This window comes from Poromitra crassiceps, assembly GCF_964638095.1.
Source record: "Poromitra crassiceps genome assembly, chromosome: 15".
Classification (NCBI taxonomy): Eukaryota; Metazoa; Chordata; class Actinopteri; order Beryciformes; family Melamphaidae; genus Poromitra; species Poromitra crassiceps.
Genome location: NC_139634.1, coordinates 15,470,478 through 15,495,244, shown reverse-complemented (window position 1 = coordinate 15,495,244; position 24,767 = coordinate 15,470,478). Strand labels below are relative to the sequence as shown.

Sequence of the window (24,767 nt, the reverse complement as noted above, 5' to 3'; positions counted from 1 at the left end):
AGTTGCTTGCAGAATCTTATGATATGCATAGAGTGGCGCTGTTGACTAGATAATAGACGAGGCAATGATCGCCATGACAGTAAATCCTAGTCAGAGGGGCAAAGCATTTAAACAAGCGGACAGCTCCCTGGTGCTGAAATTTAGACCAGGGACAATTAAGACAATTTACTTATTCTACTTATCGCCTACATATCTTTTTGGATCAAGATCGAGGAGGCCTAGTTTGGATCAAAGCTACAACAATTTATTCCCCCCATATATTAGGACCATGCATTTTACCGACTGACGCTGCTTTGTACGGGAACAGATAACAACATGGGCTCGTATGTAGCAATGGGGTCGTGGAAAAGGTATGTCCAGCTCATTATTCTTTTTGCAGCCGTTCAGCACATATCGTCTTCAGTCACTCATTATTCCATACCTGAGGAAATGAAAGAAGGATCAGTTGTCGCCAATCTAGCTACAGATCTCAGCTTGGATGTTAAAACACTGAGTAAGAGGAAGATGCGTCTTGATATAATCGGTAAAAAATATCTGGATGTGAACAAAGAGACTGGTGAACTGTACATCGTGGAGAAGATTGACAGGGAATATATTTGTCCTTCAAAGTCAGCATCGTGCTATCTAAGGCTGGAGGTAACACTCGAAAATCCATTACGAATATTTAATATAGAACTAGAAATTTTGGATATGAACGACAACGCCCCACAGTTTCGAAGAGACGCAGTACATTTAGACATATCCGAGTCAACACCAGCGGGGGAGAGATTTTCCCTTAGCAACGCAGTTGACTCAGATGTCGGATCCAATTCAGTCAAAACGTACCATTTGAGTGAAAGTGAACATTTTAACATTGAGGTTCAGACTGTGAGAGATGGGTCGAAGTTTGCTGATTTGATTTTAAAGAAGTCTTTAGACCGAGAGGAGCAGGCCGTTCATAATTTAATACTCACAGCTGTAGATGGCGGTACACCTACACGTTCTGGTACTGCCAGCATTATTGTTCATGTCTTAGACACAAATGACAACGCCCCTACATTTGACAAAGAAAACTACAACATCAATATAATAGAAAATTATCCCATTGGAAGTGTCGTTGTTCATCTAAATGCAACAGACTTAGACGAGGGGTCAAATTCTGATATACTATACTCATATAGTCTGTATACATCAGAGAAAACACAAGAGACATTTCATCTTAACCCCAGCACCGGAGAGATAACAGTAAAGGGAATGTTAAATTATGAAGATTATAGGATCTACGATATGGAAGTTATTGCAACAGATAAAGGAGCGAATAGCTTATCAGGGCAATGCAAAATAACAATTGTAGTTGAAGATATGAATGATAATCACCCAGAAATATCTATTAAATCTTTTCAGACACCAGTTAAGGAAAATATCGAATTAGACACAGTAATAGCAGTAATCAGTGTCAGTGATAAAGATTCAGGGGATAATGGAGTGGTTAATCTCCATATTCCCCAAAATATGCCTTTCAAACTGAGGGAATCTTCTGATAACTATTTTGAGCTGGTTGTTTCAGAACCATTAGACCGTGAGAAAGTTCCAGAATATGACATTACTTTCACTGTGACAGACAGAGGTTCTCCTTCATTATCTGATAATGAAACTATGACTTTAGAACTGTTGGATGTTAATGATAATGTTCCACAGTTCCCACAGTCATTCTATACTATCCGTGTCATGGAGAATAACGCACCCGGGGCTTTACTAAGTTCCCTCACTGCCTTTGACCCAGACCTCCATGAAAACCAGTATCTAGTTTATTTCATCCTAGAGAAGGAGATAGCAAACACCTCCATGTCCATGCTGTTCTCCATCAATCCAGAGAATGGTAATCTTTACGCACTAAAGACCTTTGACTATGAGATTGAGAAGGAGTTCCTTTTCCACATTGAGGCCAGAGACTCTGGTGTTCCTCCACTCAGCAGTAACGTGACCGTCCACATCATCATTGTGGACCAGAACGACAACACTCCAATCATTGTCTCTCCATGGCGCGCGCATGGCTCAGTGGTGGAGGAGAAGATCCCCAGATCCACCGACAAAGGCTCTCTGGTTGCCAAGGTGATCGCCATAGACACTGACTCTGTCCAGAACTCTCGGATTACCTACCAGTTTCTCCAGGTGACTGATGCCACCTTATTCAGTCTGGACCAATACAACGGAGAGATCCGGACTATGAGAATGTTCAGCTACAGAGATCCGCGTCACCAACGACTGGTTGTTGTTGCCAAGGACAACGGGCAGCCTGCTCTGTCTGCTACAGTCACCATCAAGCTGTCCACAGTGGAGACTGCTGTTAAGGCCTACTCTGACATGACAGAAGTGCCTCTGGAATATGACATCTTCTCAGACTTAAACCTGTATTTGGTCATCGGTCTGGGCTCGGTGTCATTTCTCCTCTTGATCACCATATTGGTCACCATCGTGCTCAAGTGTCAGAAACCCAAGCCCAGCAAAGTGGCTCCTCCCTGCAGGAACAGTGTGCTCAGTGAGAGAAACTCCACCATCGCAGACTCCACTCTGGTCTCCAACGATGCCTACTGGTACAGTCTGTTTCTAGCGGAGACCAGGAAAGGAAAGCTGGTGGTTAGACAGCCTGTGCCAAAGGGCTCCAGGTACATCGTGTCCAGTATACCAAGGAGCACAATGTCGGAGACTAGCGACTCAGCAGCCTCCACTCTGCAGGTGAGATGTCAATTTATACATTTTGTTTCTTTAGCTCTCTAAAGCTGTGTGTGTTGGACCCAATTGCAGAGAAGACTCAAGAGGCTGATGTAGCTTCAGTCTTTTATATAGACTCAGCAAGGTGATACAAAACAACAAAAGCTACTGCCAGCAGGGCAGGAATAATTAAAGACAGTATAACTGCAGCAAAACCCACAGGCAGGATAATAAACTAACTTGAGAAATAAACAGGTGATCACTGTCTTGCACGAAGAGATGCAGGCAAAGTTCAGGGTCTCAGTGGCCATTGGCTTGACGTGAAGCAATGCAAGACTCAGCAAAAAAGGCCTGGAAAATTAGATTCTATTTTAGCTGCTTTGTCACATAAATTGTGCGTCATGTGTTTGACGTGCATGGTACCCTTGTGCATCATGTTTGCATCCACGCTGCAGCAGGCACGTTTGCTTATGATGCACACGGCTGCACCTGCAAAGGAGGTGATGCCCTGGGACTGAGGCATGGGGCAGCCTGCTATATGCACTGGCAAAGCGGGCCACCAGGGATTTTAACCACCAAATGGACCCCGGCATTGGAAAGGCAATTCTACCCCTCGGAGGGGGAATATTCTGGTCTGCAGGAGATGGAGCTAGTGGTGCTTCCATCCCTATAACCTTGACCCATATCCAAACCCTAACCCCAACCAAGTGGTTACCAGTACCTAACCCCAACCCCAAGGCATCACTGACCTTTGACAAAGCGATGCAAATCGATGCAGGGGGAGTGAGAACATGTTGCAGCCACATATAACACAAAGCAAGTGCAAATGATCACAAGCAGATTATGACGTATATAGCAGCAACATATAGCCAGTGCTTCTCAAAAGTGTTCATGCCAAGGACCTCTAAACTGACAGAAATTAGACCACAGACCACAATTTGATAAGGTTTTGTCCCAGGGTCCCTCATTTGATAAGATCTTTTGTTTGAGACGTTTTATTAAAGAAAGTGTAACCATATCAAAATAGTCATTCTGTCATTCTGTCATATATGGATGGAATTATAGTGAAAATAGATTATTTCTCTTTTTGCTGGGCCCCCTGGAAACTTCTCAAGGACCCCTGGCGGTCCCTGGACCACACTTTGAGAACCACTGCTATAGGCAGTCATCTCCGGCAGGTGGCAAGCCTGCGAGCGACGGGAGACACGACCAGGAACTCGGCCAGCTCCCAGCATTCGCAGCCTTTGCAGCGCGGGTGCGGCCAGCACCATGGACAGCTCCGGGAGCCCTCCTGGCTTTGCCAGCTGCTGCAGCTCTGTCTATCAAATTATATATTATTCACAAAGGATAAACAAACAAACAAATAGACAAAAATAAATAAATAAATAAATAAATAAATAAATAAATAAATAAATAAATAAAAAAAAATCCTAATTTGAACCCGTTTCCATTATCCAGCATATAATAAGGCATTAAACTAGGCTGTAATATAGTTCTATCAACCTAATGATTATTTTCAGGGAAAACTGCAGCGCCTAAAAAGCTTACATTTTAATTTCGCATATCTAAATGTTAATTTTCAGCTACAAAACATAGATACAGTTAGTTGCAGAATATTATAATATGCATATAGTGGCGCTGTTGACTAGATAAAAGACGAGGTCAGGTTCGCCATGACTGAGTTCTCGTCAGAGGGGTAAAGCATTGAAACAAGGGAACAGCTCTCTGGTGCTGAAATTCAGACCCGGGACAATTAAGACAATTTGCTTCCATACATATCCATTGGATCAAGATCGAGTAAATACTTTTTGGATCAAGACGTTTTTTTCCCTCTCCATACAATTGCGACCATGCGTTTTGACGACTGAGGCTGCTTTGTACGGAGAAGAGACACGGGCTCCTATGTAACAATGGGGTCATGGGAAAGGTACGTTTCGCTCATCATTCTTTTTTCAACCGTTCAGCACATATATTCTTCAGTCACTCATTATTCAATACCGGAGGAAATGAAAGAAGGATCAGTTGTCGCCAATCTAGCTACAGATCTCAGCTTGGATCTTAAGACACTGAGTAAGAGGAAGATGCGTCTTGATACCATCGCTAGTAAAAAATATCTGGATTTGAACAAAGAGACTGGTGAGCTGTATGTTGTGGAGAAGATTGACAGGGAATATATTTGCAATAAGGTGTCATCATCGTGCTATCTAAAGCTGGAGGTAACCCTTGAAAATCCCTTACGAATCTTTAATATAGAGGTAGAAATTTTGGATATGAACGACAACGCCCCACAGTTTCGAAGAGACGCAATACATTTAGATATATCTGAGTCAACACCAGCGGGGGAGAGATTCTCTCTGAGCAACGCCGTCGATCCAGATGTTGGAAGCAATTCAGTAAAAACGTACGATTTGACTGAAAGTGAACATTTTAACATTGAAGTTCAAACAGGGAGAGATGGGTCGAAGTTTGCTGATTTTATCTTAAAAAAGACTTTAGATCGAGAGCAGCAGGCTGTTCATAATTTAATACTCACAGCTGTAGATGGCGGTACACCTACACGTTCTGGTACTGCCAGCATTATTGTTCATGTTTTAGACACTAATGACAACGCCCCTACATTTGACAAAGAAAACTACAAGATCAATATAATAGAAAATGCTCCCATTGGAAGTATTGTTATTCATCTAAATGCAACAGACTTAGACGAGGGATCCAATTCTGATATGATATACTCATATAGTCTGTATACATCAGAGAAAACGCAAGAGACATTTCATCTTAACCCCAGCACCGGTGAGATAACTGTAAAGGGAATGCTAAATTATGAAGATTTTAGGATCTATGATATGGAAGTTATTGCAACAGATAAAGGAGCCAATAGCTTATCAGGCCAATGTAAAATAACAATTCTAGTTGAAGATATGAATGACAATCACCCAGAAATATCTATTAAGTCGTTTCAGACTCCTGTCAAGGAAAACATCGAACTAGACACAGTAGTAGCAGTGGTTAGTGTAAGTGATAAAGATTCAGGTGATAATGGAGTGGTTAATCTCCATATTCCCAAAAATATGCCTTTCAAACTGAGGGAATCTTCTGATAACTATTTTGAGTTGGTCGTTTCAGAACCATTAGACCGTGAAAAGGTTCCAGAATATGACATCACTTTCACTGTGACAGACAGAGGTTCTCCTCCATTATCTGATAATGAAACTATGACTTTAGAACTGCTGGATGTTAATGATAATGTTCCACAGTTCCCTCAGTCATTCTATACTATCCGCGTCATGGAGAATAATGCACCTGGAGCCTTGCTAGGTTCCCTCACTGCGTTTGACCCAGACCTCCATGAAAACCAGTATCTAGTTTATTTCATTCTAGAGAAGGTGATAGCCAACACCTCCATGTCCATGCTGTTCTCTATCAATCCAGAGAACGGTAATCTTTACGCTCTAAAGACCTTTGACTATGAGATCGAGAAGGAGTTTCTTTTCCACATTGAGGCCAGAGACTCTGGTGTTCCTCCACTCAGCAGTAACGTGACCGTTCACATCAGCATTGTGGACCAGAACGACAACGCTCCGGTCATTGTCTCTCCATGGCGCGCGCATGGCTCCGTGGTGGAGGAGAAGATCCCCAGATCCACCGATAAAGGCTCTCTGGTTGCCAAGGTGATAGCCATAGACACCGACTCTGTACTTAACTCTCGGATTACCTACCAGTTTCTCCAGGTGACTGATGCCACCTTATTCAGTCTGGACCAATACAACGGAGAGATCCGGACTATGAGAATGTTCAGCTACAGAGATCCACGTCACCAACGACTGGTTGTTGTTGCCAAGGACAACGGGCAGCCTGCTCTGTCTGCTACAGTCACCATCAAGCTGTCCACAGTGGAGACTGCTGTTAAGGCCTACTCTGACATGACAGAAGTGCCTCTGGAATATGACATCTTCTCAGACTTAAACCTGTATTTGGTCATCGGTCTGGGCTCGGTGTCATTTCTCCTCTTGATCACCATATTGGTCACCATCGTGCTCAAGTGTCAAAAACCCAAGCCCAGCAAAGTGGCTCCTCCCTGCAGGAACAGTGTGCTCAGTGAGAGAAACTCGACCATCGCAGACTCCACTCTGGTCTCCAACGATGCCTACTGGTACAGTCTGTTTCTAGCGGAGACCAGGAAAGGAAAGCTGGTGGTTAGACAGCCTGTGCCAAAGGGCTCCAGGTACATCGTGTCCAGTATACCAAGGAGCACAATGTCGGAGACTAGCGACTCAGCAGCCTCCACTCTGCAGGTGAGATGTCAATTTCTATATTTTGTTTCTTCAGATCTCTAAAGCTGTGTGTGTGTGTGTGTGTGTGTGTGTGTGTGTGTGTGTGTGTGTGTGTGTGTGTGTGTGTGTGTGTGTGTGTGTGTGTGTGTGTGTGTGTGTGTGTGTGTGTTGGACCCAAATGCAAAGAGAGGCAGTTGTAGTTTAAGTCTTCCTATTGACCCAGCAAGGTGATACAAAACAACAAAAACTCCTGCCCGCATGGACAGGAATCACTACGACTGTAACTGCAGCAGAATACTATAGAAGGGAGGATAATAAACTAAATGGGGGAATAAACAGGCGATCATTTTCTCCCACAAAGAGAAGCAGGTAAAGTTCAGGATCTCAGTGGCCGCTGACTTGACGTGAAGCAATCCAAGTCTGGAACACATCCAGTTTTATAACACACAAAGCAGTTCTGAATCATCACAAACAGATTCGAAACTTTATGCCAGTGGTTCTCAAACGTCTTCACCTCAAGGACCCCTCAACTGACAACAAATTAGACCATGGAATTCCATTTGATAAGATTGTGTCCCAGAGACCCCAGACCCCTTTTCCCTTTTCAGAAAGTGTATGAAACACATGCCCAAAGTCAAATAGTCATACATTCTCTCATTCTGTTAGATATGGATGGAATTATAGTGAAAATAAATTATTATATTTTTGCTGGGGACCCCCTGGAACCTTCTCGAGGACCCCTGGGGGTCACCATACTCCATTTTGAGAACCAATGCATAGCCTTAATCTCCCCCTGGCGGCAAGCATGCGCGCCGACGGGAGACACGACCGGTACCCCGGACAGCTCCTGGGAGTCCTCTGGCATTAGCAGTATCTGCATTGCGGGTGCGGCCAGCACCACGGGCAGCTCTCGGAGCGCTCCTGTCATTGCTAGCTGCTGCAGCGCCGGCTGGAGAGTGGCGACACAGCCAGTGACAGTGCCAAGATTTTACATGTTTTTTTACCTCTATAAAATGATATTCTTCACAAACCACAAAGAAGTTAAATAACAAACAAACAATAAAAAACAAATAAATAAATAAATAAACAAACATCAATAAATAAACAACAATAATAATAATAATAATAATAATAATAATATAATGATAATAATAATAATAATAATAATAATAATAATAACTAACTCAATAAATAAATAAATAAATAAATAAATAGTTAAATAAATAAATAAATAAATAAATAAATAAATAAATAAATACATAAATACATAAATACATAAATAAATAAATACATAAATATAATCTTAATTTGAATAGTGTAGCCTACGTTTCCTTTATCCAACATATAATAATTAAGGCATTTAACTACACTGCAATAGGCTAGTTATCAACCAACAGATTCTTTTCAGGAATAAGTGCAGCAGCTACAAAGTTTACGATTATTTAATTTGACCTCCAAATGGTTGCATATTAGCTACAAAACATGGATGCAGAAAGTTGCAGAATCTTATTATGCATTGAGTGGCGCTGTTGACTAGATAAAAGACGACGCAAGGTTCGCCATGACAGTAAATCAAGTCAGATGGGTAAAGCTGCATTGAAACAAGCGGACAGCTCCCTGATGCTGAAATTCAGACCCGGGACAATTACGACCATTTCTTTCTACTTATCGACTACTTATCTATTGGATCTAGATCAAATAAATACGGTTGGGATCAAAACTACAACAAAACCACATTTCTATAATTGCGACCATGCGTTTTGCCGACTGAGCTGCTATGGAGAACAACAGATACACAACAATGGGCTCATATGTAACAATGGGGTCGTGGAAAAGGTACGTCTCGCTCGTTATGCTTTTTGCAACCGTTCAACACATATCGTCTTCAGTCACTCATTATTCCATACCTGAGGAAATGAAAGAAGGATCAGTTGTCGCCAATCTAGCTACAGATCTAAGCCTGGACGTTAAAACACTGAGTAAGAGGAAGATGCGTCTTGATGTCATCGGTAAAAAATATCTGGATGTGAACAAAGAGACTGGTGAACTGTATATTGTTGAGAAGATTGACAGGGAATATATCTGCAATACAAAGTCGTCATGCTATCTAAAGATTGAGGTAATACTCGAAAACCCAGTGCGGATATTTAATATAGAACTGGAAATTTTGGATATGAACGACAACGCCCCACAGTTTCGAAGAGACGTAATACATTTAGATATATCTGAGTCAACACCAGCTGGGGAGAGATTCTCTCTTAGCAACGCAGTTGACCCTGATGTCGGAGCCAATTCAGTTAAAACGTACCATTTGAGTGAAAGTGAACATTTTAACATTGAAGTTCAGACAGGGAGAGATGGGTCGAAGTTTGCTGATTTGATTTTGAAAAGGACTTTAGATCGGGAGCAGCAGGCTCTTCATAATTTAATACTCACAGCTGTAGATGGCGGTACACCTACACGTTCTGGTACTGCCAGCGTTATTGTTCAAGTTTTAGACACTAATGACAACGCCCCTACATTTGACAAAGAAAACTACCACATCAATATAATAGAAAATTCTCCTATAGGAAGTATTGTTGTTCATCTAAATGCAACAGACTTAGACGAGGGGTCAAATTCTGATATAATATACTCATATAGTCTGTATACATCAGAGAAAACACAAGAGACATTTCATCTTAACCCCAGCACCGGAGAGATAACGATAAAGGGAATGTTAAATTATGAAGATTTTAGAATCTACGACATGGAAGTTATTGCAACAGATAAAGGAGCTAATAGCTTATCAGGGCAATGTAAAATAACAATTGTAGTTGAAGATATGAATGATAATCACCCAGAAATATCTATTAAATCGTTTCAGACTCCAGTTAAGGAAAATATCGAATTAGACACAGTAATAGCAGTAATCAGTGTCAGTGATAAAGATTCAGGGGATAATGGAGTGGTTAATCTCAATATTCCCAATAATATGCCTTTCAAACTGAGGGAATCCTCTGATAACTATTTTGAGTTGGTTGTTTCAGAACCATTAGACCGTGAGAAAGTTCCAGAATATGACATCACTTTCACTGTGACAGACAGAGGTTCTCCTCCATTATCTGACAATGAAACTATGACTTTAGAACTGCTGGATGTTAATGATAATGTTCCACAGTTCCCACAGTCATTCTATACTATCCGTGTCATGGAGAATAATGCACCTGGGGCCTTGCTAAGTTCCCTCACTGCGTTTGACCCAGACCTCCATGAAAACCAGTATCTAGTTTATTTCATCCTAGAGAAGGAGATAGCCAACACCTCCATGTCCATGCTGTTCTCCATCAATCCAGAGAATGGTAATCTTTACGCACTAAAGACCTTTGACTATGAGATTGAGAAGGAGTTCCTTTTCCACATTGAGGCCAGAGACTCTGGTGTTCCTCCACTCAGCAGTAACATGACCGTCCACATCATCATTGTGGACCAGAATGACAACACTCCAGTCATTGTCTCTCCATGGCGCGCGCATGGCTCGGTGGTGGAGGAGAAGATCCCCAGATCCACCGATAAAGGCTCTCTGGTTGCCAAGGTGATAGCTATAGACACTGACTCGGTCCAGAACTCTCGGATTTCCTACCAGTTTCTACAGGTGACTGACGCCACCTTATTCAGTCTGGACCAATACAATGGAGAGATCCGGACTATGAGAATGTTCAGCTACAGAGATCCGCATCACCAACGACTGGTTGTTGTTGCCAAGGACAACGGGCAGCCTGCTCTGTCTGCTACAGTCACCATCAAGCTGTCCACAGTGGAGACTGCAGTTAAGGCCTACTCTGACATGACAGAAGTGCCTCTGGAATATGACATCTTCTCAGACTTAAACCTGTACTTGGTCATTGGTCTGGGCTCGGTGTCATTTCTCCTCTTGATCACCATACTGGTCACCATCGTGCTCAAGTGTCAGAAACCCAAGCCCAGCAAAGTGGCTCCTCCCTGCAGGAACAGTGTGCTCAGTGAGAGGAACTCCACCATCGCAGATTCCACTCTGGTCTCCAACGATGCCTACTGGTACAGTCTGTTTCTAGCAGAGACCAGGAAAGGAAAGCTGGTGGTCAGACAGCCTGTGCCAAAGGGCTCCAGGTACATCGTGTCCAGTATACCAAGGAGCACAGGAATGTCAGAGACTAGCGACTCAGCAGCCTCCACTCTGCAGGTGAGATGTCAATTTCTACATTTTGTTTCTTTAGCTCTTTAAAGCTGTGTGTGTTGGACCCAACTACAGAGAAGAGAGGCAGATGTAGTTTATTTTGACTCAGCAAGGTGATACAAAACAACAAAAACTGCCCGCAGGACAGGAATCACTAATAAATACTAACTGCAGCAGTACACCACAGAAGGGAGGATAATAAACTAAACTGAGGAATAAACAGGCGATCACTTTCTCCCACAAAGAGAGGCAGGTAAAGTTCACGATCTCAGTGGGCGCTGAGTTGACGTGAAGTCAAAGACTCCGCAATAAGTGCTGGAACACACCCAGTTTTATAACACAAAAAGCAGGTCTGAATGCTCACAAGCACATCACAAGTATACTTTATGCCAGTGGTTCTCAAACGTTTTCACCCCAAGGACCCCTAAACTGACACAAATCTCTGACCCCTAAACTGACGCTCTCCCCCTGGACCTAAGAGCCTCTGCCTCCGTGGATATTTTTAAGAAACAGCTAAAGTCCTTTCTGTTCCGGCAAGCTTTCGGTTTATTTTCCCCTGTGTCTTTATCATGTATGCATCTTGTTCATCGTTGCTTCTTGTGTGTTTTTTACCTCAGTTTTATTGTAATTTCGACTCTGTTTCTCTGTGAAGCACTTAGTGACCTTGTGCTGTGAAAGGTGCTATAGAAAAAAAGAATTACTTACTTACTTACTTACTTACTTACTTACTTACAAATTAGACCACGTACCCCCATTTGATAAGATTGTGTCACAGGGACCCCCACCTCATACGATTTTTCCTGTTAGATGATTTATTACAGGAAGTGTAAGACCAAAGTAAAATACATTCTCTGGTTGTCTTAGATATGGATGGAATTATGGTGAAAATAAACTATTCTATTTTTGCTGGGGACCCCCTGGAACCTTCTCAAGGACCCCTGCGGGTCCCCATACATACTCCACTTGTGAGAACCACTGCATAGCCTACTCTCCCTCTGGCGGCAAGCATGCGCGCCGAGGGGAGAAACGACGGGTACCTCGGACAGCTCCCGGGAGTCCTCTGGCATTAGCAGTAAGCAGAATCTGCAGTGTAGGTGCGGCCAGCACCGGGGACAGCTCTCGGAGCCCTCCTGTCATTGCTCGCTGCTGCAGCGCTGGCTGGAGAGTGCAGACACAGCCAGTGACCGTGCCAAGATATTACATGTAAAAAAAAAATGATGTCTATAAAATGATTTTCGTCACAAACCGCAAAGAATTTAAACAATAACAAATAAATAAATAAATAAATATCAATAATAATAATAATAATACATAAATAATAATAAAAACGAACGAACTAAATACATACATACATACATACATACATACATACATACATACATACATACATACATACATAAATACATAAATACATAAATCAATCAATCAATCAACCAATCAATCAATCAATAAATCAATAAATCAATAAATCAATCCTAATTTGAATCGTGTAGCCTACGTTTCCTTTATCCAGCATAATAATGGTATTAAACTTAAGGCATTAAACAAGACTGCAATAGGCTAGTTGTTCTTTTCAGGAATAAGTGCGTCAGCTAAAATGTTTACGCTTATTTTATTTTTTACATATTATCTAAATACGTTGTAATTACTAAACATGGATGCAGAATGTTGCAGAATCGTATTATGCATTGAGTGGCGCTGTTGACTAGATAAAAGACGCAATGTTCGCCATGACAGTAAATCACGTCAGATGGGTAAAGCTGCATTGAAACAGCTCCCTGGTGCTGAAATTCAGACCCTCAGACCCGGGACAATTAAGAGCATTTCTTTCTACTTATCGCCTGCTTATCTATTGGATCTAGAGCGACTAAATACTCTTTGGATCAAAACTACAAAAAACATTTCTAGCCTATGTAATTGCAACCATGCGTTTTGCCGACTGAGCTGGAGAACAGACACAACACTGGGCTCGTATGTAACAATGGGGTCGTGGAAAAGGTACGTCTCGCTCGTTATTCTTTTTGCAACCGTTCAGCATATATCGTCTTCAGTCACTCATTATTCCATACCTGAGGAAATGAAAGAAGGATCAGTTGTCGCCAATCTAGCTACAGATCTCAGTTTGGATGTTAAAACACTGAGTAAGAGGAAGATGCGTCTTGATATCATAGCGAATAAAAAATATCTGGATGTGAACAAAGAGACTGGGGAACTGTATGTTGTAGAGAAGATTGACAGGGAATATATTTGTACAAAAATGCTAACATCGTGCTATATAAAGCTTGAGGTAACACTCGAAAACCCAGTACGGATATTTAATATAGAACTGGAAATTTTGGATATGAACGACAACGCCCCACAGTTTCGAAGAGATGTAATACATTTAGATATATCTGAGTCAACACCAGCTGGGGAGAGATTCTCTCTTAGCAACGCAGTTGACCCTGATGTCGGAGCCAATTCAGTAAAAACGTATCATTTGAGTGAAAGTGAACATTTTAACATTGAGGTTCAGACTGGGCGAGATGGGTCGAAGTTTGCTGATTTGATTTTGAAAAAGGCATTAGATCGGGAGCAGCAGGCTGTTCATAATTTAATACTCACAGCCGTAGATGGCGGTACACCTACACGTTCTGGTACTGCCAGCATCATTGTTCAAGTTTTAGACACTAATGACAACGCCCCTACATTTGACAAAGATATCTACCAAATAAATATAATAGAAAATGCTCCCATTGGAAGCCTTGTTGTTCATCTAAATGCAACAGACTTAGACGGGGGGTCAAATTCTGATATAATATACTCATATAGTCTGTATACATCAGAGAAAACACAAGAGACATTTCATCTTAACCCCAGCACGGGTGAGATAACGGTAAAGGGGGTGCTAAATTATGAAGATTTTAGGATCTACGATATGGAAGTTATTGCAACAGATAAAGGAGCCAATAGCTTATCAGGGCAATGCAAACTAACAATTCTAGTGGAAGATATGAATGACAATCACCCAGAAATATCTATTAAATCATTCCAGACTCCAGTCAAGGAAAACATCGAATTAGACACAGTAATAGCAGTAATCAGTGTCAGTGATAAAGATTCAGGTGATTATGGAATGGTTAACCTCCATATTCCCGATAATATGCCATTCAAACTTAAAGAATCTTCTGATAATTATTTTGAGTTGGTCATTTCAGAACCATTGGACCGTGAGAAAGTTCCAGAATATGACATAATTTTCACTGTAACAGACAGAGGTTCTCCTCCATTGTCTGATAACGAAACTATGACATTAGAACTGCTGGATGTTAATGATAATGTTCCACAGTTCCCTCAGTCATTCTATACTATCCGCGTCATGGAGAATAATGCACCTGGGGCCTTGCTAAGTTCCCTCACTGCGTTTGACCCAGACCTCCATGAAAACCAGTATCTAGTTTATTTCATCCTAGAGAAGGAGATAACCAACACCTCCATGTCCATGCTGTTCTCCATCAACCCAGAGAATGGTAATCTTTACGCACTAAAGACCTTTGACTATGAGATCGAGAAGGAGTTCCTTTTCCACATTGAGGCCAGAGACTCTGGTGTTCCTCCACTCAGCAGTAACGTGACCGTCCACATCATCATTGTGGACCAGAATGACAACACTCCGGTCATTGTCTCTCCATGGCGTGCGCATGGCTCGGTGGTGGAGGAGAAGATCCCTAGATCCACCGATAAAGGCTCCCTGGTTGCCAAAGTGATAGCCATAGACACCGACTCGGTACAGAACTCTCGGATTACCTACCAGTTTCTCCAGGTGACTGATGCCACCTTATTCAGTCTGGACCAATACAACGGAGAGATCCGGACTATGAGAATGTTCAGCTACAGAGATCCACGTCACCAACGACTGGTTGTTGTTGCCAAGGACAACGGGCAGCCTGCTCTCTCTGCTACAGTCACCATCAAGCTGTCCACAGTGGAGACTGCAGTTAAGGCCTACTCTGACATGACAGAAGTGCCTCTGGAATATGACATCTTCTCAGACTTAAACCTGTACTTGGTCATTGGTCTGGGCTCGGTGTCATTTCTCCTCTTGATCACCATATTGGTCACCATCGTGCTGAAGTGTCAGAAACCCAATCCCAGCAAAGTGGCTCCTCCCTGCAGGAACAGTGTGCTCAGTGAGAGGAACTCCACCATCGCAGATTCCACTCTGGTCTCCAATGATGCCTACTGGTACAGTCTGTTTCTAGCGGAGACCAGGAAAGGAAAGCTGGTGGTTAGACAGCCTGTGCCAAAGGGCTCCAGGTACATCGTGTCCAGTATACCAAGGAGCACAATGTCAGAGACTAGCGACTCAGCAGCCTCCACTCTGCAGGTAAGATGTCAATTTCTACATTTTGTTTCTTTAGCTCTCTAAAGCTGTGTGTGTTGGACCCATTACAGATAAGAGAGGCAGATGTAGTTTAAATCGTTTATATTGACTCAGTAAGGTGATACAAAGCAACACAAACTCCTGCCTGCAGGACAGAAATCATTAAAGACTGTAACTGCAGCAGAACACCACAAAAGGGAGGAGAATAAACGAAACAGAGGAATAAACAGGCGATCACTTTCTCCCACAAAGAGAGGAAGGCAAAGTTCAGGATCTCAGTGGCTGCTGACTTGACCTGAAGCAATCCAAGACAAGAAAGATATGGAACACATCCAGTTTTATAACAAGCAGGTGTGAATGATAATAAGCAGATTAGAAGAAATATAGTTCATGCCAGTGGTTCTCAAAGGCCTTCACCTCAAGGACCCCTAAACCTAAACTCACACAAATTAGACCATGGGCCCCCTTTTGATAAGATTGTGTCCCAGAGGCCCCCACCTCATACGATTGTATCTTTTAGATGTTTTATTACATAACCAAAGTCAAATAGTACATTCTCTCATTGTATTAGGTATGGATGGAATTATAGTGAAAATAAATTGTTCTCTTTTCCCTGGGGACCCCTTGGAACCTTCTCGGGAGGATCCCTGGGGTTTCCCATACTCCACTTTGAGAACCAATGCATAGCCTTAATCTCCCCCTGGCGGCAAGCATGCGCGCCGACGGGAGACACGACCGGTGCCTCGGACAGCTCCCCGGAGTCCTCTGGCATTAGCAGTAAGCAGTATCTGCAGGGCGGGTGCGGCCAGCACCACGGACAGCTCTCGGAGCATCATTGCTAGCTGCTGCAGTGCTGGCTGGAGAATAGAGAGATAGACAGACTAGTCTCTTAGAACAGACGAGTTGGCTTCCGCAATTTTCAAATGCTTCCGCGATACCGTCTGTACTTCGTGGGGGAGAATCATGCACCAACAGGAATGGGAAGCAGAAAGGCGGGTCTTCCGCTCATTAGTCCAATCAGAATCCAATATGCCGGCAGAAAGGCGGGTCTTCCGCTCATTAGTCCAATCAGAATCCAATATGCCGCATTCGCGTGTCGTGATTGGTCGGATTCCATAGAACTTCCTTCCAGTCTGAAGGTTTTTTTCCCAACTTCCTTGTGCATGTTCTGGGGGTGTAATGTACAGACTGTATACTGCATTCGCCGGATGTAGATGATACAGTCTGTTTTAAGAGACTATAGACAGACAGACAGACAGACAGACAGACAGACAGACATATAAATACATAACAATAGCAATAATAATAATAATAATAATAATAATAATAATAATAATAATAATAATAATAATAATAATAATAACAATAATAATAATAATAATAATAGCTATAATAATAATAATAATAATAATAATAATAATAATAATTATTATAATTATAATGATAATAATAACAACAACAACAACAATAATGATAATAATAATAATAATAATAATAATAATAATAATAAAAATAATAATAATAATGATAATAAAAACTAAGTAAAATAAATAAACAAAATCTATAATTTGAATCTTGTAGCAGCCTATACATTCCTTTATCCAGCATATAATGGTATTAACCTTAAGGCATTAAACTAGACTGCAATAGGCTAGTTGTTTTGTCAACATCGAGATTTTTTTCAGGAATAAGTGAGCATAAAAAGTTTACGCTTATTTACATTTTACCTAATATCTAAATACGGTTGTATATGGATGCAGAAAGTTGCAGAATCTTATTATGCATTGAGTGGCGCTGTTGACTAGAGAAAACACGAGGCAATGTTCGCCATGACAGTAAATCAAGTCAGATGGGTAAAGCTGCATTGAAACAAGCGGACAGCTCCCTGGTGCTGAAATTCAGACCTGGGACAATTAAGAGCATTTCTCGCCTACTTATCTATTGGATCAAGATCGAGTAAATACTCTTTGGATCAAAACTAACAAAACCACATTTCTATATGTAATTGCGACCATGCGTTTTGCCGACGGAGCTGCTATGGAGAACAGATACACAACAATGGGCTCGTATGTAACAATGCGTTCATGGAAAAGGTACGTCTCGCTCGCTATCCTTTTTGCAACCGTTCAGCACATATCGTCTTCAGTCACTCATTATTCAATACCTGAGGAAATGAAAGAAGGATCAGTTGTTGCCAATCTAGCTACAGATCTAAGCCTGGACGTTAAAACACTGAGTAAGAGGAAGATGCGTCTTGATATCATCGCGAATAAAAAATATTTGGATGTGAACAAAGAGACTGGTGAACTGTATATTGTGGAGAAGATTGACAGGGAATATATTTGCACTACCAAGTCGTCATCATCGTGTTATCTAAGGCTTGAGGTAACACTCGAAAACCCAGTACGGATATTTAATATGGAACTGGAAATTTTGGATATGAACGACAACGCCCCACAGTTTCGAAGAGACGTAATACATTTAGACATATCCGAGTCAACACCAGCTGGGGAGAGATTCTCTCTCAGCAACGCAGTTGACCCGGATGTCGGAGCCAATTCAGTTAAAACGTACCATTTGAGTGAAAGTGAACATTTTAACATTGAGGTTCAGACAGGGAGAGATGGGTCGAAGTTTGCTGATTTGATTTTGAAAAAGTCTTTAGACCGAGAGGAGCAGGCCGTTCATAATTTAATACTCACAGCTGTCGATGGCGGTACACCCCCTCGTTCTGGTACTGCCAGCGTTATTGTTCAAGTTTTAGACACCAATGACAACGCCCCTACATTTCACAAAGAAAACTACAACATAAATATAATAGAAAATTCTCCTATAGGAAGTGTTGTTGTTCATGTAAATGCAACAGACTTAGACGAGTGGTCAAATTCTGATATAGTATACTCATATAGTCTGTATACATCAGAGAAAACGCAAGAGACATTTCATCTCAACCCCAGCACGGGTGAGATAACGGTAAAGGGAATGTTAAATTATGAAGATTTTAGGATCTACGACATGGAAGTTATTGCAACAGATAAAGGAGCCAATAGCTTATCAGGACAATGTAAAATAACAATTGTAGTTGAAGATATGAATGATAATCACCCAGAAATATCTATTAAATCTTTTCAGACTCCAGTCAAAGAAAACATTGAATTAGATACAGTAATAGCAGTGGTTAGTGTAAATGATAAAGATTCAGGTGATAATGGAATAGTTCATCTCCATATTCCCAATAATATGCCTTTCAAACTGAGGGAATCTTCTGATAACTATTTTGAGCTGGTCGTTTCAGAACCATTAGACCGTGAAAAAGTTCCAGAATATGACATCACTTTCACTGTGACAGACAGAGGTTCTCCTCCATTATCTGACAATGAAACTATGACTTTAGAACTGCTGGATGTGAATGATAATGTTCCACAGTTCCCTCAGTCCTTCTATACTATCCGCGTCATAGAGAATAATGCACCTGGGGCCTTGCTAAGTTCCCTCACTGCATTTGACCCAGACCTCCATGAAAACCAGTATCTAGTTTATTTCATCCTAGAGAAGGAGATAGCCAACACCTCCATGTCCATGCTGTTCTCCATCAATCCAGAGAATGGTAATCTTTATGCACTAAAGACCTTTGACTATGAGATTGAGAAGGAGTTCCTTTTCCATATTGAGGCCAGAGACTCTGGTGTTCCTCCTCTCAGCAGTAACGTGACCGTCCACATCATCATTGTGGACCAGAACGACAACACTCCGGTCATTGTCTCTCCATGGCGCGCGCACGGCTCGGTGGTGGAGGAGAAGATCCCCAGATCCACCGATAAAGGCTCTTTGGTTGCCAAGGTGATAGCCATAGACACTGACTCGGTCCAGAACTCTCGGATTACCTACCAGTTTCTCCAGGTGACTGACGCCACCTTATTCAGTCTGGACCAATACAACGGAGAGATCCGGACTATGAGAATGTTCAGCTACAGAGATCCACGTCACCAACGACTGGTTGTTGTTGCCAAGGACAACGGGCAGCCTGCTCTGTCTGCTACAGTCACCATCAAGCTGTCCACAGTGGAGACTGCTGTTAAGGCCTACTCTGACATGACAGAAGTGCCTCTGGAATATGACATCTTCTCAGACTTAAACCTGTACTTGGTCATCGGTCTGGGCTCGGTGTCATTTCTCCTCTTGATCACCATATTGGTCACCATCGTCCTCAAGTGTCAGAAACCCAACCCCAGCAAAGTGGCTCCTCCCTGCAGGAACAGTGTGCTCAGTGAGAGGAACTCCACCATCGCAGATTCCACTCTGGTCTCCAACGATGCCTACTGGTACAGTCTGTTTCTAGCAGAGACCAGGAAAGGAAAGCTGGTGGTCAGACAGCCTGTGCCAAAGGGCTCCAGGTACATTGTGTCCAGTATACCAAGGAGCACAGGAATGTCAGAGACTAGCGACTCAGCAGCCTCCACTCTGCAGGTGAGACTCATTTTTTTTATTCCACACCTTTTCCCCTTTTTCGTCGGTTCTCCTGTAACTAACTTTTGGTGAGGTTGTTTTTAAATGAATCTCCTTCAAGTACCAATATTAGGCCTACCTCATTCATAAACCACTTTCATATATTTTACGCCAACTTAAATGTTCGCAAGTATAAAAACAAACAATTCACAAATAAAATAAGACTGTATACAGCTGATGAACTGTGACAAGGCATTTGGTGTCTCTGCTACAAATTAGTTTACAATTATACGTTAATATAGTTGACTGAAACTTTGATAAAAAAAGTATGGCAATAACTTAAAATAGAGATTTGCATCCAGAAACTGAAGTTAACTGAAATCCGTTTAAAGACAAACGAAATTAAGGAAGAACGAAAGAAAGGAAGGAAGACAACACAACAAAACAAAACAAAACAAAACAAAACAAAACAAAACAAAACAAAACAAAACACAACAAAATAACGTAAAATGTAATTACACCACGGCGAAATGGGGACAACAACTGATCCTCGTTAACTCATGGCACACCAAATAATACATAATTTCATAACACAGAACTAATAAATCAAGAATGTATGCTTGTGTAGACATGTTCCTTACACACAGCGTCGCTGTTCACCAGTCATTATCAACAGTCTTCATCGCCATGACAGTCGGACAATGAGCTGGTGAAAAGGGCAATTGGACAGCTCCTGGTGCTGATTCTACACGCAAAATGTTTTCTGCGGTCTCATATCATTGACTGACGCATAAGATTATTACCCAAAAATATCGAGGTGCATTTTTTTTACACTAACCTGAAGAGGACATGTATACAGAAACAATGGATGCCCACCATTTCTCTTCCAAAGACTGGAAAAGGTATGTGACGAGATGTCTTCTCTTTGCTGCCACCTTGAATACAATTTCTGCGGTTACACACTATTCTATTCCTGAGGAACTGGAGGAAGGCTCTGTTGTCGCTAATTTAGCTGGAGATCTGGGATTAGATGCCAAGACTCTAGTCGGACGGAAAATGCGGTTAGAGATAATTGGCAATAAAAAATATCTGGACGTGAACAAAGAAACTGGGGAGCTTTACATTGTTGAACGAATTGACAGAGAATCGCTCTGTGCAGCTGTCAAGACATCCTGTTACGTGAAAATGGAAGCCATCATTGAAAACCCTAAAAGAATATTTTTCATCGAATTAGAGATTATGGACATCAATGACAATGCACCTCATTTTAGAATAGCTACGATAGATTTAGATATTTCGGAAGCTACCCAAGCTGGCGAACGTTTTTCTGTGAATAATGCAGTCGACCCAGACGTTGGTTCAAACTCTGTGAAAACGTATCATTTGAGTGAAAATAATTATTTCACAATAGAAATTCAAACTGGAAGAGATGGGTCAAAATTTGCTGATTTGATCCTGAAAAATAATTTAGACCGGGAGCAGCAGGCTGTTCATAATTTAATACTCACAGCTGTAGATGGCGGCACGCCTGCTCGCTCTGGTACTGCAAGCATTATTGTACATGTTTTAGACACAAATGACAACGCCCCTACATTTGAGAAAGATAACTACCACATAAATATAATGGAGAATTCTCCCATTGGAAGTCTTGTTGCTCATTTAAATGCAACAGATGTAGACGAGGGGTCAAATTCTGATTTAATATATTCATATAGTCTGTATACATCCGAGAAAACGCAAGAGGCATTTAACTTGAACTGTAATACAGGTGAGGTCACTGTAAAGGGAATGCTAAATTACGAAGATTTCAGGATTTACGATATGGAAGTTATTGCAACAGATAAAGGAATTAATGCATTATCAGGGCAATGCAAACTAACAATTGTAGTTGAAGATATGAATGACAATCACCCAGAAATCTCTATTAAATCATTTCAGACACCAGTTAAAGAAAACATTGAATTAGACACAGTAATAGCAGTGGTTAGTGTAAATGATAAAGATTCAGGTGATAATGGAGTGGTTGATCTACATATTCCTAATAATATGCCTTTCAAACTGAGGGAATCGTCTGACAACTATTTTGAGCTGGTCGTTTCAGAACCATTAGACCGTGAGAAATTTTCAGAATATGACATCACTTTCACTGTGACAGACAGAGGTTCTCCTCCATTGTCTGACAATGAAACTATGACTTTAGAACTGCTGGATGTTAATGATAATGTTCCACAGTTCCCTCAGTCATTCTATACTATCCGTGTCATGGAGAATAATGCACCTGGTGCCTTGTTAAGTTCTCTCACTGCGTTTGACCCAGACCTCCATGAAAACCAGTATCTAGTTTATTTCATCCTAGAGAAGGAGATAGCCAACACCTCCATGTCCATGCTGTTCTCCATCAATCCAGAGAATGGTAATCTTTACGCACTAAAGACCTTTGACTATGAGATCGAGAAGGAGTTCCTTTTCCACATTGAGGCCAGAGACTCTGGTGTTCCTCCACTCAGCAGTAACGTGACCGTCCACATCATCATTGTGGACCAGAATGACAACACTCCGGTTATTGTCTCTCCATGGCGCGCGCATGGCTCGGTGGTGGAGGAGAAGATCCCCAGATCCACCGATAAAGGCTCTCTGGTTGCCAAGGTGATAGCCATAGACACAGACTCGGTCCAGAACTCTCGGATTTCCTATCAGTTCCTCCAGGTGACTGACGCCACCTTATTCAGTCTGGACCAATACAATGGAGAGATCCGGACTATGAGAATGTTCAGCTACAGAGATCCACGTCACCAACGACTGGTTGTTGTTGCCAAGGACAACGGGCAGCCTGCTCTGTCTGCTACAGTCACCATCAAGCTGTCCACAGTGGAGACTGCTGTTAAGGCCTACTCTGACATGACAGAAGTGCCTCTGGAATATGACATCTTCTCAGACTTAAACCTGTACTTGGTCATTGGTCTGGGCTCAGTGTCATTTCTCCTCTTGATCACCATATTGGTCACCATCGTGCTCAAGTGTCAGAAACCTAAGCCCAGCAAAGTGGCTCCTCCCTGCAGGAACAGTGTGCTCAGTGAGAGGAACTCCACCATTGCAGATTCCACTCTGGTCTCCAACGATGCCTACTGGTACAGTCTGTTTCTAGCGGAGACCAGGAAAGGAAAGCTGGTGGTCAGACAGCCTGCGCCAAAGGGCTCCAGGTACATCGTTTCCAGTATACCAAGGAGCACAGGAATGTCAGAGACTAGCGACTCAGCAGCCTCCACTCTGCAGGTAAAGAAAATATCTTCTCAATGAAAAAATTTGTTTTACGCACATATCCTTATGGAATATTCATAAAATCCAAAGTGATCACGTGCATCATTTTATGCCCATTTATAGCAATCTCGCACACATTCAATTTCTAGGGTGGAGACTGGATAAATGAACTTTTCCCCTTAACTCACCCATGTCCTCTTCTCCCTATTATACTCCCACCACTTATATACCCTCAGCCAGGAAGGATTTATCACTGATGACATCACAATTGCTTGAGTGACGCTCGATTCCTCCTAGGGTGGAGACTCGAGATGATGTGCCATGGCTGCAGTTATGGATATCGCCTGCTCCCAAAATCGTGACAGACAGACAACCCCCACCCACCTAGGTGCCATCGTGCAACTGTGCGCCATTGGCTCACATCACAGTTGCTTGAGTGACATCAGTGATGACATCACAACAATTGCTTGAGTAACATCACTGATGACATCATAATTGCTCAAGTGACATCACTGATGACATCACAATTGTGACAGACACCACCACCACACCGCCCACCCACCTAGCCAATTTTAACTAAAAGATGATGATGATTTACTATTTTGTTCTTGTTTTTTTGCTTATTTGAAGCTACTCAACATGAGCAGTAACCTAAATGCCTACAATACAAGTCTCTATAGTTTATAGATGTGTAATGTTTACAGCAATACCCTTTTCTATCTTCAGTCTTCGACCTTTGATAAAAAGTTAAACAAGTTTGGTTAGAATAATACAATGTTCACTTACCGTCGTCTCAATTCATGAATCAAAATCTATCCACCATCAAATTTTTCTCACGTAACCTAAATTAATCTTCATTACGCATGGTATTTAAGCATGGAAATCCATGTGTAAACAGTGATACAGCAGCATGGAGCAATAAAGGCAGACATAGTTGTTTTCCTAACACGGGTAAATTCGACCACGCACGTATATATATACTGTACAGTGTATACAGAATACACCACAATGACAGATTAGCAAAAAAGAAGACACATCAAACTGTCACAGTAATCAAGAGAAGTGAAGCAAATACAAATCTTACACTGTTTCAAGCCATCTCGCAGCCTTCAAGGCTAACATCGCATAGGAGCTCTGTACCCCTGCCTCTCATGTCAGAGGAAGGCTACAATTTTCACTCAATCAATTGATGATATCACTGATGACATCATCACTGATGACATCACCACTGATGACATCATATCCATTATCCATTCCTGAATGAATGAATGCATGACTCACCTCATAAAGCCTTCTTTTGACCATGCTGTGGTAACCTCACAATTGGTCAAGATAGCCTGAGTTCAGACTACATAAAAAAAGGTCTGTCTGGCATGTTTCTGACTCTGGGGAAAGTGGGAAAAACTGTCAAATTCCCCAAAACGACTTGATCTCTTTAACCAAATCACACACATTTAGGCTATTCTATGTGATCTCCTTTTGATAACTAATTTTCACTTCTATTCTCTGAGCCTCCACTGAAACTGCATGGAGCCCCCTG

General features: G+C 41.9%; 3 pseudogenes across 3 annotated transcripts; all 3 read left to right on the top strand.

The window, feature by feature from the left end:
- The first annotated feature begins 396 nt into the window (after window positions 1-396).
- LOC310790072 (protocadherin beta-16 pseudogene) lies at window positions 397-7,607 on the top strand (annotated as a pseudogene). Its single transcript has 3 exons — window positions 397-2,715; window positions 5,919-6,986; window positions 7,578-7,607. The product of its transcript is annotated as a protocadherin beta-16 pseudogene (transcript).
- Window positions 7,608-8,847: 1,240 nt separating this feature from the next.
- Window positions 8,848-16,365, top strand: LOC310790071 (protocadherin beta-16 pseudogene; annotated as a pseudogene). The gene is made up of 3 exons: window positions 8,848-11,166; window positions 14,459-15,526; window positions 16,198-16,365. The product of its transcript is annotated as a protocadherin beta-16 pseudogene (transcript).
- A 1,297-nt stretch (window positions 16,366-17,662) lies between these two features.
- LOC310790070 (protocadherin beta-16 pseudogene) lies at window positions 17,663-23,266 on the top strand (annotated as a pseudogene). Its single transcript has 2 exons — window positions 17,663-19,990; window positions 22,172-23,266. The product of its transcript is annotated as a protocadherin beta-16 pseudogene (transcript).
- Window positions 23,267-24,767: the final 1,501 nt, after the last annotated feature.